We start from the raw sequence: 12,011 nt of genomic DNA on the forward strand, positions 1-12,011 counted from the left end.
ATGACTGTCAAGATTCTCCTTCTTCTCTTGGGCATAAAATCCACCATTTTTTTGCTCTCCATTGCTTTGATTCTTGTAAAAAATTGTGTAGTAGTCACCAAGATTCCAAGCCGAGCACTAATGGCTACCTCTCACATAGCCGATGCGCCATCCATATCTACGAGTGTAGTGACCTTACCATGATATCTCTAAATTAAACCATTTGATTCGAAGACATGCGTATGAATATAACCTATAGATCCTCATTAGTCATCCCTCAACTCATCCTACTCTCTCGGTATCGCCAAAGGTGACCTACTATAACAATCCCGTTGAAATTACCCCCTAATAATAATGATTTTTTTTTTTTAAATAGGAGAAATCCCCCCCCTCATGCCACCAACTGGTAGACGGCAAGGGGAGGGGGGAGGCTATCGTGATAAGGGAGGGGGGCCACCACGTGCCATAGAAAGGCTAGAGGGAGGCTATCGCGACGTCCACATGAGGGGGGGCTGCCATTACTAGTTCCTCCCCCCCCCCCCAATTACCTATATAAACCCCTAGGGGATGCGAAGGCTGGGAGGGCATGACTTGCTATTGCTCGAGTAGAGAAGAAGAGAGGAATAAGAAGAAGAAGAGAGAGAGAGAGAGAATAGAGAAGAAGTGAAGAATAAGAAGAAGAGGGAGAGAGTGAGTAGAGAAGAAGAGAGGAATAAGAAGAAGAGGGAGAAAGTGAGGAGAGAAGAAGAGAGGAATAAGAAGAAGAGGGAGAGAGAGAGTAGAGAAGAAGATAAGAATAATAGGAAAGGGGGAGAGAGAGGAGAAGAAGAAAAGAAGAAGGAGGAGGAGGAGGGTAAGAGAAGAGAGAGAGATAAGGAAATTGTTTCTTCTTCCCTCGTTGAAGAACTCGGAGTTGGCCATCTCTCTTTCCTTTCTGTAACATGTCCACTAGTATCATCCAGGACATGTCTTAGCAGTCCATTGGAAAGGATGTCTAGAAACCTCCGCCCGGTACTCCCATGGAATGTTACGGGGTTTGCGATCTAGGGCTTTCCACATCTGCCATGTAGCGGAAGTATTTTGGCTGTTCCCACTTAGGTTCAACCAAAATTTGGATTTTCCTGATTGGTCATTTCCTAACAGCAACTAGTGTCGGACCCAAGCGAACTACTTTATGCAGAAACGCCAGGTCCAAAGTAGATTCACGCCCCACTTGGTTCAAAGAGAATGGGAAACGAGAGGGGTGCAAAGCTCAACTTCTCTACCCCATAAGGCATAGTCCCATTCTGTTCCCCTCAAACAGTGTAAATCGGTTAAGACATAACTCTAGGTCAACGCTTTTGTTGTTCGTGTCCTTTGACGATCATCCCACTGTTCTTCAAGATTTGAGAAAAGTTCCCGGCCAACCGGGACCACCCAACCGTAGGACGGACCCATGGCCCATCCTCCGCACTTTCCTCGGTTTTTTTTAGTTAGGTAATTATCTAACACGTTAGTTGGACATGTAACAATCAGCTTCTTTAATTAAAATGTTAAGCATTGGTTCCTTCACGTAATCTTATCATGTGATATAGAAAAACAATATCAAACAAGTTCTTTATTAACTTATCATCATATTTATCTTTGAAATACAAGGAGTTTCACCCGTAGGCTTGTCCATAATCTGCTCGAAGGCTATCGAGTAATCCACAGGGATCACTACTCCAAGTTTCCGCCCGTAGACTAGTATGCGGGCCTCGAGATCCAATCTCGAGTCGCGTTAGCCTCTTGTGTAGGACCTCGAAGGCGAGGGATTTACGGCCAGAGCCCCCTGGCACCCAAAGGTCCTCCTGCTCCAAGTAGTGCTCAACGGAGAGACCTCTCGCGGCGGGTTCGGTCCACGTTCCTGGCACGGTCAACAACCCCCTTGGTTAGGGTCATGGAGGCAATCGGGGGTAACTGAAGCTGCCTCTTCCTTCACGCCTTCAACCTGAAGTATAGATATTCATTTAATTTGTAATTCATAAATCAAATAGTGCTCTAAAATCTCTAGCAAGCAGAAACATTTCCATTAGTCGTCTTGTTGTTGGCAAACTGCTAAGGAAGGATTCTCTCCTTTTGAATGCATCTAGCACTTGATCCGGGGTACCTTGCAGCTTGGCAAGATCCTTTATATTCTGGGTTAGGGTGTACCCTATTAAGCCAACTTGGTCAACCCTAAAGTTCATTGGATACTTTAGTTTCCGGTTTTTAACCTTCCTTACTTAGAAGGATATCAAAGAATACATCCTTTTGTAAGATAACTTGCGTAAGGATCCCCCATCCTTGTTGAGGGTATTTAACATTTCTTCTTGTGAATCAATCACAAGTCCATATGACTTCGTACTTGCCGCGCAAGTCCTGCATCGTAATATGCGATGAAGCAATCTGTTTCAGTTTCTTTAAGCTAACGTTTGTCAGACCCTGGGGTCTCCTTTTATTATTTCTTTAAGAACCTCGAGGACAAACCCTAGTTCTTTTACGTTACGATTTATTGACCCTACAATCAGGGAAGGTGGGCAAGTATTTAAGGTATAAACGTTTCTTGGATTTTAAATCATTCCCAATGCATATTTCGTAGCATAGGTATTTCTAAGTTTATATTAACTCGATTAACTTTTAGAAGGTAATATCGAGATCACCTCGGCATGATTTTTTATCTATGTGACAATTGATTTTTCAGTCCTAAACTTTATTGCTTTGTGGTTAGGTAAATTCAATTAATCTTCCTTTTTCCTTGCGAACAAAACTCATGCCAAATAAACAATCTTTCCCTTGCTAGGATATGCAGTTAGCAATGATAACTTCCTAGAGTTTAAGCAATGTAAGAAACCTTTCATGAATTTCACCTTTTATGATGATTCATTGTAAAAAGAATAGGGGTTAATGGTGCAAGATTCAATTTTGTATACCTTCAAGATTTAACTAAAATATACTACTATAGTGGGTAGATAATCTTGCTCGTGATTTGTTTCAATGCATAATGCTATTTGAAGGAAAACTATGTTTTATACATTATCCATTTTGCATGTTCAATTAAACTAAATTCCTTCATCGTAAATAACTAGGACAAAATATATCTTATCCCTAACAATTGATCTTGCATGATTGAATTAAAATCGATATAAAACCAAGAAGAAAAAACCTAGTTTTGGGGTGAGATATCCACATGGATACCGGGAGATGACCCTCCCGCAGCTACTCCTTGGACTTTCTTAGGCGGCATCGTAGTTGTAATCCTTCGAACGTGAAGGCAGCTTTACACTCCGTTTCGGAATTCCACCGTTGCTTCAATACTCTTCCTACCATTTCGGAATTCCACCGTCGCTTAAAGGATTGACCACGAGAAGGGGGGTAATAAGACCTTTAAGGTCTTAGCTTCTTCGGGAGGAAAAGATTTACAAAGCCTAAAAAGGCCCTATAGGGGTATATACACGGTAAAAAGTGAGTGTGTGAGTGTGGTTTTGCAAACATATGAAGGGCCTTGGGAGATCTTTGGGCTTGGGAGTAAAAGGCATAGGAAGGGGGATTTTTTTTTGGAGAGGTTTTAGGACACACGGAGTAGTAAAGGCTTTAGGGATTTAAACCCAGGTTGAAAGGAGAAAGGTGAAGGGTGAAGGGCTTATAGCACGGGGGAGAGGGAAAATGGTGTGTAAGGAAAAGGGGACACGGGAGTTAAAAAGGGGCTTAGGGGGGTGTGTTAAAAAGGAATATGAGGGGGGGTGCAACATGGGGTTTCAAAGAAAACACAAGAAGGGACTTATAAATTTAAGCACGAGGGGGAAATTTGTGGTTTATGAGGCCAAGGGTAGTGGGGTTTTAATGGCCCCACGAGAAGGGTTTAAGGGTTTAAGACCGGGGGGGGGGGGGGGTGAAAGGATAAAAGGGGATAAAAACGAGGAGGGAAAAAATTTCAAGGCCAACATAAGGGAGTAGAAGGCTTTAAGGGCCTTCATGAGAAGGGAGGCTTAGATGAGCCCCCCCTTAGAAGCTTTTGAGAAGCTTATGTGGCCTCAAAACCACGTGGAGGGAAGGGGAGTCACTTCACGGCGGCGATTGGCGCTTCCCAGGCGATAGGAAATGGAGATGGGGATGACGGGGGTAGTCTGCAGGTGGCCGCGCTGAGAGGGAAACCCTGGGCAGAATGGCGACGAGTGGCTTATCCCTCCCTTCTTCCACAGATTTTAGGGCGGCAGCATTCGTCTTCTGTCCTTCCTCCTCCCCCTCGGTACCTGCGGCCCTTCCTCATTTATATAGGGGAGGGGAGGGAATCCTCCCTCTCAAGCGTGTCCCTATGCATGCACGTGGAGCCGAGAAAGCTCCAGCGAGGAGCTTGCTGGCTCCTCTATCCCCTTCCCCCCTTCCAGTATGACGCACCGCCGCGAGAGGGACAAAAATAAATATTTGATATATATTACATTCTCTCCCCCTTAGAGGAATCGAGATGTCCTCATCTCCAGATAAACTGGGGATATTGATGGTTGAGAGTGCCTTCATCTGCCCAAGTGGCATCCTCTTCGGGATAATCTTTCCACTGGACAAGGCATTCTCTCAAGGTTCTGGATCTTAACTGTCTCTCCCTAACATCTAAGATCCTATCTGGCCTTAGTTCAAGGACTCCTTGACTAGGCATTACAATTTGTTGGTCATCAAGTACATGGTTAGGGTTGGGTACATATTTTTTCAATAGGCTGATATGGAATACATTGTGAACCTTTAGGTTCTCAGGGAGTTGCAATCTATAAGCATTGGGTCCTAGGCATTTGAGGATTTTGTACGGCCCACAATACCTTGGACTTAGCTTCTTGCAATCTCCTAGGGATATAGAACTCTTTTTAGGGCGTATGCGAATGAAGACCATGTCTCCTTCTTTGAAGACTCTTTCTTGACGCTTCAAATTCATAAATGCCTTCTGTCTATCCTTGGCCACTTGGATGTCCTGTCTTATTGACCTTATTTGATCATCCATGTCTTCCAACATCTGTCTTGAAGCTTCAAGCCTTAAGGTTGGATCGGGAAAATTTAGGGGACTTCGACAGTCATGACCATACAATGCTTGGAAAGGAGTCATCTGAATGGTCTGCTGATAAGAAGCATTGTATGCAAATTCTACCAAAGGCAAGTATTGAGTCCACCTCTTCGGCTCTCGACAGCAGTATGCCCTAAGCATATCCTCAATGACTTGATTTACTCACTCTATTTGGCTATCCGTTAGGGGATGGTAGACGATGCTAAAACAGAGTTGAGTCCCAATAGCTTCAAAGATAGCTCTCCAAAAGTGTGATGTGAAGAGAGAATCTCAGTCACTAATGATTCTTCTAGGTAACCCATGTAGCTTGAATATCTCCTTGATAAACAATCTTGCAACGTCGAAGGCTTTATAGTTTGTCTTTACTGGAATAAGGTGTGCAACCTTGGTAAGCATGTCAACCACAACCATGATGGAGTTGTATCCTCCCTGGACTTGGGGTAAGCCTACAACAAAATCCATACTGATGAATTCCCATTTCATTTGGGGGATTTCAAGCGGTTGCAGTTTCCTTGGCATCATGACATGTTTGGCTTTGATACGTTGGCAAGACAAACACTCAGTGACATATTTGAAAACGTCACCTTTGAGCCTCTCCCAATGGTAGCTCTTCCTAACTGCATTAAGAGTCTTAGCATAGCCAGGATGTCCTGCGAAAGGGGAATCATGAGTTTCCCACATTATCTTCTGCTTAAGTGATTGGCTTGCTAGTATACACAGCCTTGTTCTGTAATAGACAAGTCCATTATCAATGGAAAATTCGTGATACTTAGCTTGCAACTTTTGATTTTGATCCTTAATAGAGATCTCCTTTAGCATTGTTTGGTAGGCCAAATCATGGCATGCTTCCTCTCTAGTTAACTCAAGTATAGGGTTGTTTGGCATAGATACTTTTGTAGCTAGAGATCTAGCCGTTGATGGATTCTGCAAGATTAGGGAATTTCGGAATGCCTTGTGACTAAGTGCATCGGCAACTACATTCTCTTTCCCTGGTCGGTACTTGATTTCAAAGTCATATTCCTCCAACACTTCAATCCACCGACGTTGCCTCATGTTGAGCTCGTTCTGGGTAAAGATCCATTTGAGACTCTCATGTTGACTTGTTACCCAACAGGAAGTGTCTCCAAAGCTTTAGAGCATGGATGACAACTAGTAATTCCAGATCATGCGTAGCATAATTATTTTCATGGCTCTTCAATTTCCTTGAAGAGTATGCTACTGGATGACCTTCCTGCATAAGTACACACCCCAAGGCAAGAATGTTAACATCAGTTACTACCTCGAACTCCTTATTGAGCTCAGTAAGTTTTAGAATAGGTGCTGATACCAAACGTTGCTTCAATCTGTCGAAGCTATTTTGTTCGGGAGTTGACCATGTAATGGAAGTCTACTTCTTCAGTAAATCTGTTAGAGGTACTGCAATCAAAGCATAGTTTTTGATGAAGACCCTATACCATCCTGTCAATCCAAGAAAACTGTGTATTTCTTTGACAAATACTGGTGTTGGCCATTCAAACACATCTCTGACCTTGGCTGGGTCCACTGATATTCCTTCTAATGAAACTATGAATCCTAGATATTCAATCTGATGCTTGAAGAATGCACACTTCCTCATTTTTGCATATAGCTTATGTGACCTCATTGTCTCAGGGAAAATCTGAAGTTGAGGTTCATGATCTTCTTCCTATTTAGAATAGACTAAAGTGTCATCAAAGAAGACAAGTACGAAATCATCAAGATATGGCCTAAAAATATAATGAATTAACCTATTGAAGGTGGCAGATGCATTCGTAAGCCCGAATGACATAACCAGGAACTCAAAGTGCCCATATCTTGTATTGAAGGCTATCTTTGGGATATCTTCTTCCTTGATCCTTATCTGATAGTAACCTGACCTGAGATCAATCTTGGAGAAGATCTTTGCACCCTGAAGACGATCAAGAAGCTAATCTATTCTAGGAATAGGATACTTGTTCTTGACTGTTGATTGATTCAACCATCGGTAATCAATACATAGTCGAAGTGTCCCATCTTTCTTTTTCTGGAATAGTACTGAAGCTCCCCACAGAGAATTGCTAGGCCGGATGTAGCCCTGATCTAGCAGTTGCTTGAGTTGTTCCTTCAACTCAATTGCTTCTGGTATGGACATTCTATAAGATCTCTTGGCGATTGGCGCAACTCCAGGTACTAACCTAATCTCATGATCCACTTCTCTTTGAGGCGGAAGTTCCGTCAACTCTTCAAGGAATACGTCCGCGTATTCCTTTAGCCAAGAAGGTCCTTCATGAGACTCTTGCTTTTGATCTAACTTGTTGAGTTTGATCAAGTAAACAGGTAATCCTTTTCTGAATCCTTTTATGATCCGAGATACTTTGGCCAATTGGATTCTTGGCACTCCTGCCTTACCTTGGGTTGTGACTAATTCCCTTTCAGAGTTTCGAAAGGACACTTGACCCTTTCCACAGTGAATGCGGGCGTCCTTGGGCTTAAGCTAATCCATTCCGAGTAGACACTCATGGATACCTAAATTCATGACTCTGAATTTAACCGAAGTCTTCTTTCCTCCCAGAAAGAATTCCACCTTAGCAGTTTGCCTGGTACAAGTTACCTCACGACCATTTGCCAATTCCACAAGCAGGGTAGGTGCTTCTACTGTGGCTATTCCTAATCTTTTTGCACATACTGGTGAGATAAAGGAATGTGTACTGCCACAATCAATCAAGGTTTTGAAACCTTTACCTTGATAGTCCGACGGTGTCTGAATCACCGAGAACTGGCAATTCGGCCCTTTCTTGTGTAAAGCGGCATGGACTATCGCTCTTTCGAATTCTGCTTCCATGGTCGGATCTTATTCTTCTTCTTCTTCACCTCTTTGCCTATTGGCAATGCAGGCAGTTCTTCCTCTTCCTCGGGTAGCGGATTCTTGACCACAGCCTGTTCCTTGGAAAGGCGCTTGGCGATGTCCTCCACCAAGCTTGGGACATTGCCTCTTGAAGTGATCGGGTTCATTGCAGTGGAAACAATGAAGGTTTCGGCCATTACTTTGAGTAGAAAAAAAGTTGTTGACGTTATTCATCCTTGCTTTCTTTCTTTGTCCTTGATTATGACCTTGAACTCTCTTCATTTGAGGTCTGAATGCTCCTCTGTTTGGGTCATTATAAGACCAAGTTTTGTTACCCCTTGGTCTAGCTTGCACCTCCTGAATTATACGCGCCGCTCGAATGAGTGCATCCTGAAGATCTGATGGACGCATAGATTCAAGATGGGTATTTACTGGTGGATTTAAGCCCGCACAAAATTTGGACACCTGCTGTGTCATGTCCATCTGTGGTGCATATTTTAAAAGTGAGACGAATTTAGAGTAGTATGCGTTAAGAGTGAGTCCTAGCTGTTTTAGCTCGTAGAACTCGTTCATTTTCTACGTGCGATATATAGGTGGTAAATATCTTCCCTGCATGGCTTTCTTCAGCTTCTCCCGGGTAACAGATCCCTTTGCAATCCCTTGATCCCTGCACCATTGCTTCCACCAAAGTTTGGCTTCGCCGGTGAGTTTTAATTTGGTGAGCATAGCCTGATTGGCGGGTGCAGTACCAGCTGCTTCAAAGTAATCCTCCATGGATTCAATCCAAATTTCAGCATCAGCCTGGATGAATCTGCCTCTCTCGTCAAACTTAGGTGGCTTAATCTGCTTGAGAAGGAACTTCTTCTCCTGGATCACATCAGTACTTGATGTAGGAGGCGAATTAGGAACCTCTACCTGGGGTTGTGCCTGAATAAAGGTTTTCTTAATGTTATTATATGATAATCGACGTTAGCTTATATTACATCTTTAATTCAGCTATCTCGTAAATAATGTAGCTACTTAACTTTTTATCAACTCTTATGCACAGCCAGACATTGATAAAAAGAAGTCTTTATTTGTATTTATATGGGCATAGACCTTTTGAATACAACGTTTCATGTTATGATAAGCCAATTGTTACATTTAGTTTGGGGAGAACAACGTTGTATTGCATTATCTACAGCTGTGTAATAGTAAGATTTTGGGTCATGGATCTTCAGGAATCGATAAGTCATTGGAAGTTCAGGATATCCTTTCCGTTGGAATCCATACTTCTCATGGCGGCCCAACACTTTAATCATGTCGGCGGGGATTACACGAGTTACTTCCTCATATACATATAAGTTCATCTCAACCCTTCGACCTTGAATATGTAAAGTCGAATTTACGTGAGCTTCCACAAAAACGAACAGCTTCACGACTTTCAGGTCTTCCAAACACTTGATCCTCTTTAGGTTGTGGTCTGTAGGTAAGCAAATTGGTGGACGGCTATATAGTAGATTCCTGAAGCACCCGTCCATCTTCGTTCCATGTACAAAGGTGATGGATTATAGATCTGCTCCAGGATGTTCATCATCCCAATCCTTTGTCTGTAAAATGGAGAATGCATTGCAGTCATAAACATGACTTGAAATACCAAAAACATGTTCCATGCTTTGTAATTCTGCAAGACAGCATTGAAAGTAAGGAAATGTTTGGACAACAACAATTTCTTTACTTCATTTCATTGAGATTTCATAAAAAAAATTATGTTGTTGGTCGGCTCTGATACCAACTGTAACGTGTCCACTAGTATCATCCAGGACACGTCTTAGCAGTCCATCAGAAAGGATATCTAGAAAGCTTCGCCCGGCACTCCCATGGAATGTTTCGAGGTTTGCGATCTAGGGCTTTCTGCGTCTGCCACGTAGCGGAAGTATTCTGGCCGTTCCCACTTAGGAACGATCGGAATTTGGGTTTTCTTGATTGGTCATTTCTTAACAGCAACTAGCGTCGGACCCAAGCGAACTACTTTACGCAGAAACACCAGGTCCGAAGCGGATTCACGCCTCACTTGGTTCAAAGAGAATGGGAAACGGGAGGGATGCAAAGCTCAACCTCTCTGCCATAAGGCATAGTCCCATTCCGTTCCCCTAAAATAGCGTAAATCAATTAAGACATAACTCTTGGTCAACGCTTCTGTTGTTCGTTTCCTTTGACGATCATCCCGCTGTTCTTCGGGATTTGAGAAAAGTTCCCGGCCAACCGGGCTCACCCAATCGTAGGACGGACCCATGGCCCATCCTCTACACTTTCCTCAATTTGTTTTAGTTAGGTAATTATCTAACACGTTAGTTGGACATATAACAATCAGCTTCTTTAATTAAAACGTTAAGCACTAGTTCCTTCACGTAATCTTATCACGTGAGATAGAAAAACAATATCAAACAAGTTTTTTATTAACATATCATCATATTTATCTTTGAAATACAAGGAGTTTCACCCGTAGGCTTGTTCATAATCTGCCCGAAGGCTATCCAGTAATCCACAGGGATCACTATTCCAAGTTTCTGCCCATAGACTAGTATGCAGGCCTCGAGATCCAATCTCGAGTCGCGTTAGCCTCTTGTGCAGGACCCGGAAGGCGAGGGATTTACGGTTAGAGCCCCCCCTACCACCCAAGCGTCCTCCTGCTCCAAGTAGTGCGCAACGGAGAGACCTCTCGCGCGGCGGGTTTAGTCCATGTTCCCGGTGCGGTCAACAACCCCCTTGGTTAGGGTCAGGCAAGCAGTCGGAGGTAACTGAAGCTGCCTCTCCCTTCAGGCCTTCAACTTAAAGTATAGATATTCATTTAATTTGTAATTCATAAATCAAATAGTGCTCTAAAATCTCTAGCAAGCACAAACATTTCCATTAGTCGTCTTGTTGTTGGCAAACTGCTAAGGAAGGATTCCCTCCTTTTGAATACATCTAGCACTCGATCCGGGGTACCTTGCAGCTTGGCAAGATCCTTAATATTGTGGGTTAGGGCGTACCCTATTAATCCAACTTGGTCAACCCTAAAGCTCATTGGATACTTTAGTTTCCGGTTTTTAACCTTCCTTACTTAGAAGGATATCAAAGAATACATCCTTTTGTAAGATAACTTGCGTAAGGATCCCCCATCCTTGTTGAGGGTATTTAACATTTCTTCTTGTGAATCAATCACAAGACCATATGACTTCATACTTGCTGCGCAAGTCCTGCATCGTAATGTGCGATGGAGCAATCCGTTTTAGTTTCTTTAAGCTAACGTTTGTCAGACCTAGGGTCTCCTTTTATTATTTCTTTAAGAACCTCGGGGACAAACCCTAGTTCTTTTACGTTATGATTTATTGACCCTACAATCAGGGAAGGTGGGCAAGTATTTAAGGTATAAACGTTTCTTGGATTTTAAATCATTCCCAATGCATATTTCATAGCATAGGTATTTCTAAGTTTATATTAACTCAGTTAACTTTTAGAAGGTAATATCGAGATCACCTCGGCACGATTTGTTATCTATGTGACAATTGATTTTTCAGTCCTAAACTTTATTGCTTTGTGGTTAGGTAAATTCAATTAATCTTCCTTTTTCCTTGCGAACAAAACTCATGCCAAATAAACAATCTTTCTCTTACTAGGATATGCAGTTAGCAATGATAACTTCCTAGAGTTTAAGCAATGTAAGAAACCTTTCATGAATTTCACCTTTTATGATGATTCGTTGTAAAAAGAATAGGGGTTAATGGTGCAAGATGGATTTTTTTATACCTTCAAGATTTAACTAAAATATACTACTATAGTGGGTAGATAATCTTGCTAGTAATTCGTTTCAATGCATAATGCTATTTGAAGGAAAAATATGTTTTATACATTATCCATTTTGCATGTTCAATTAAACTAAATTCCTTCATTTTAAATAACTAGGACAAAATATATCTTATCCCTAACAATTCATCTTGCATGATTGAATTAAAACGGATATAAAACCAAGAAGGAAAAACCTGGTTTTGGGATGAGATATCCACATGGATACCAGGAGATGACCCTCCCGCAGCTACTCCTTGGACTTTCTTAGGCGGCATCGCAGTTATAATCCTTCGAACGTGAAGGTAGCTTTACACTCCGTTTTGGAATTCCACC

Source organism: Lygodium microphyllum, chromosome 29 (genome assembly GCF_053477565.2).
Source record: "Lygodium microphyllum isolate KBCC chromosome 29, Lygodium_microphyllum_v1.1.10, whole genome shotgun sequence".
Lineage (NCBI taxonomy): Eukaryota > Viridiplantae > Streptophyta > Polypodiopsida > Schizaeales > Lygodiaceae > Lygodium > Lygodium microphyllum.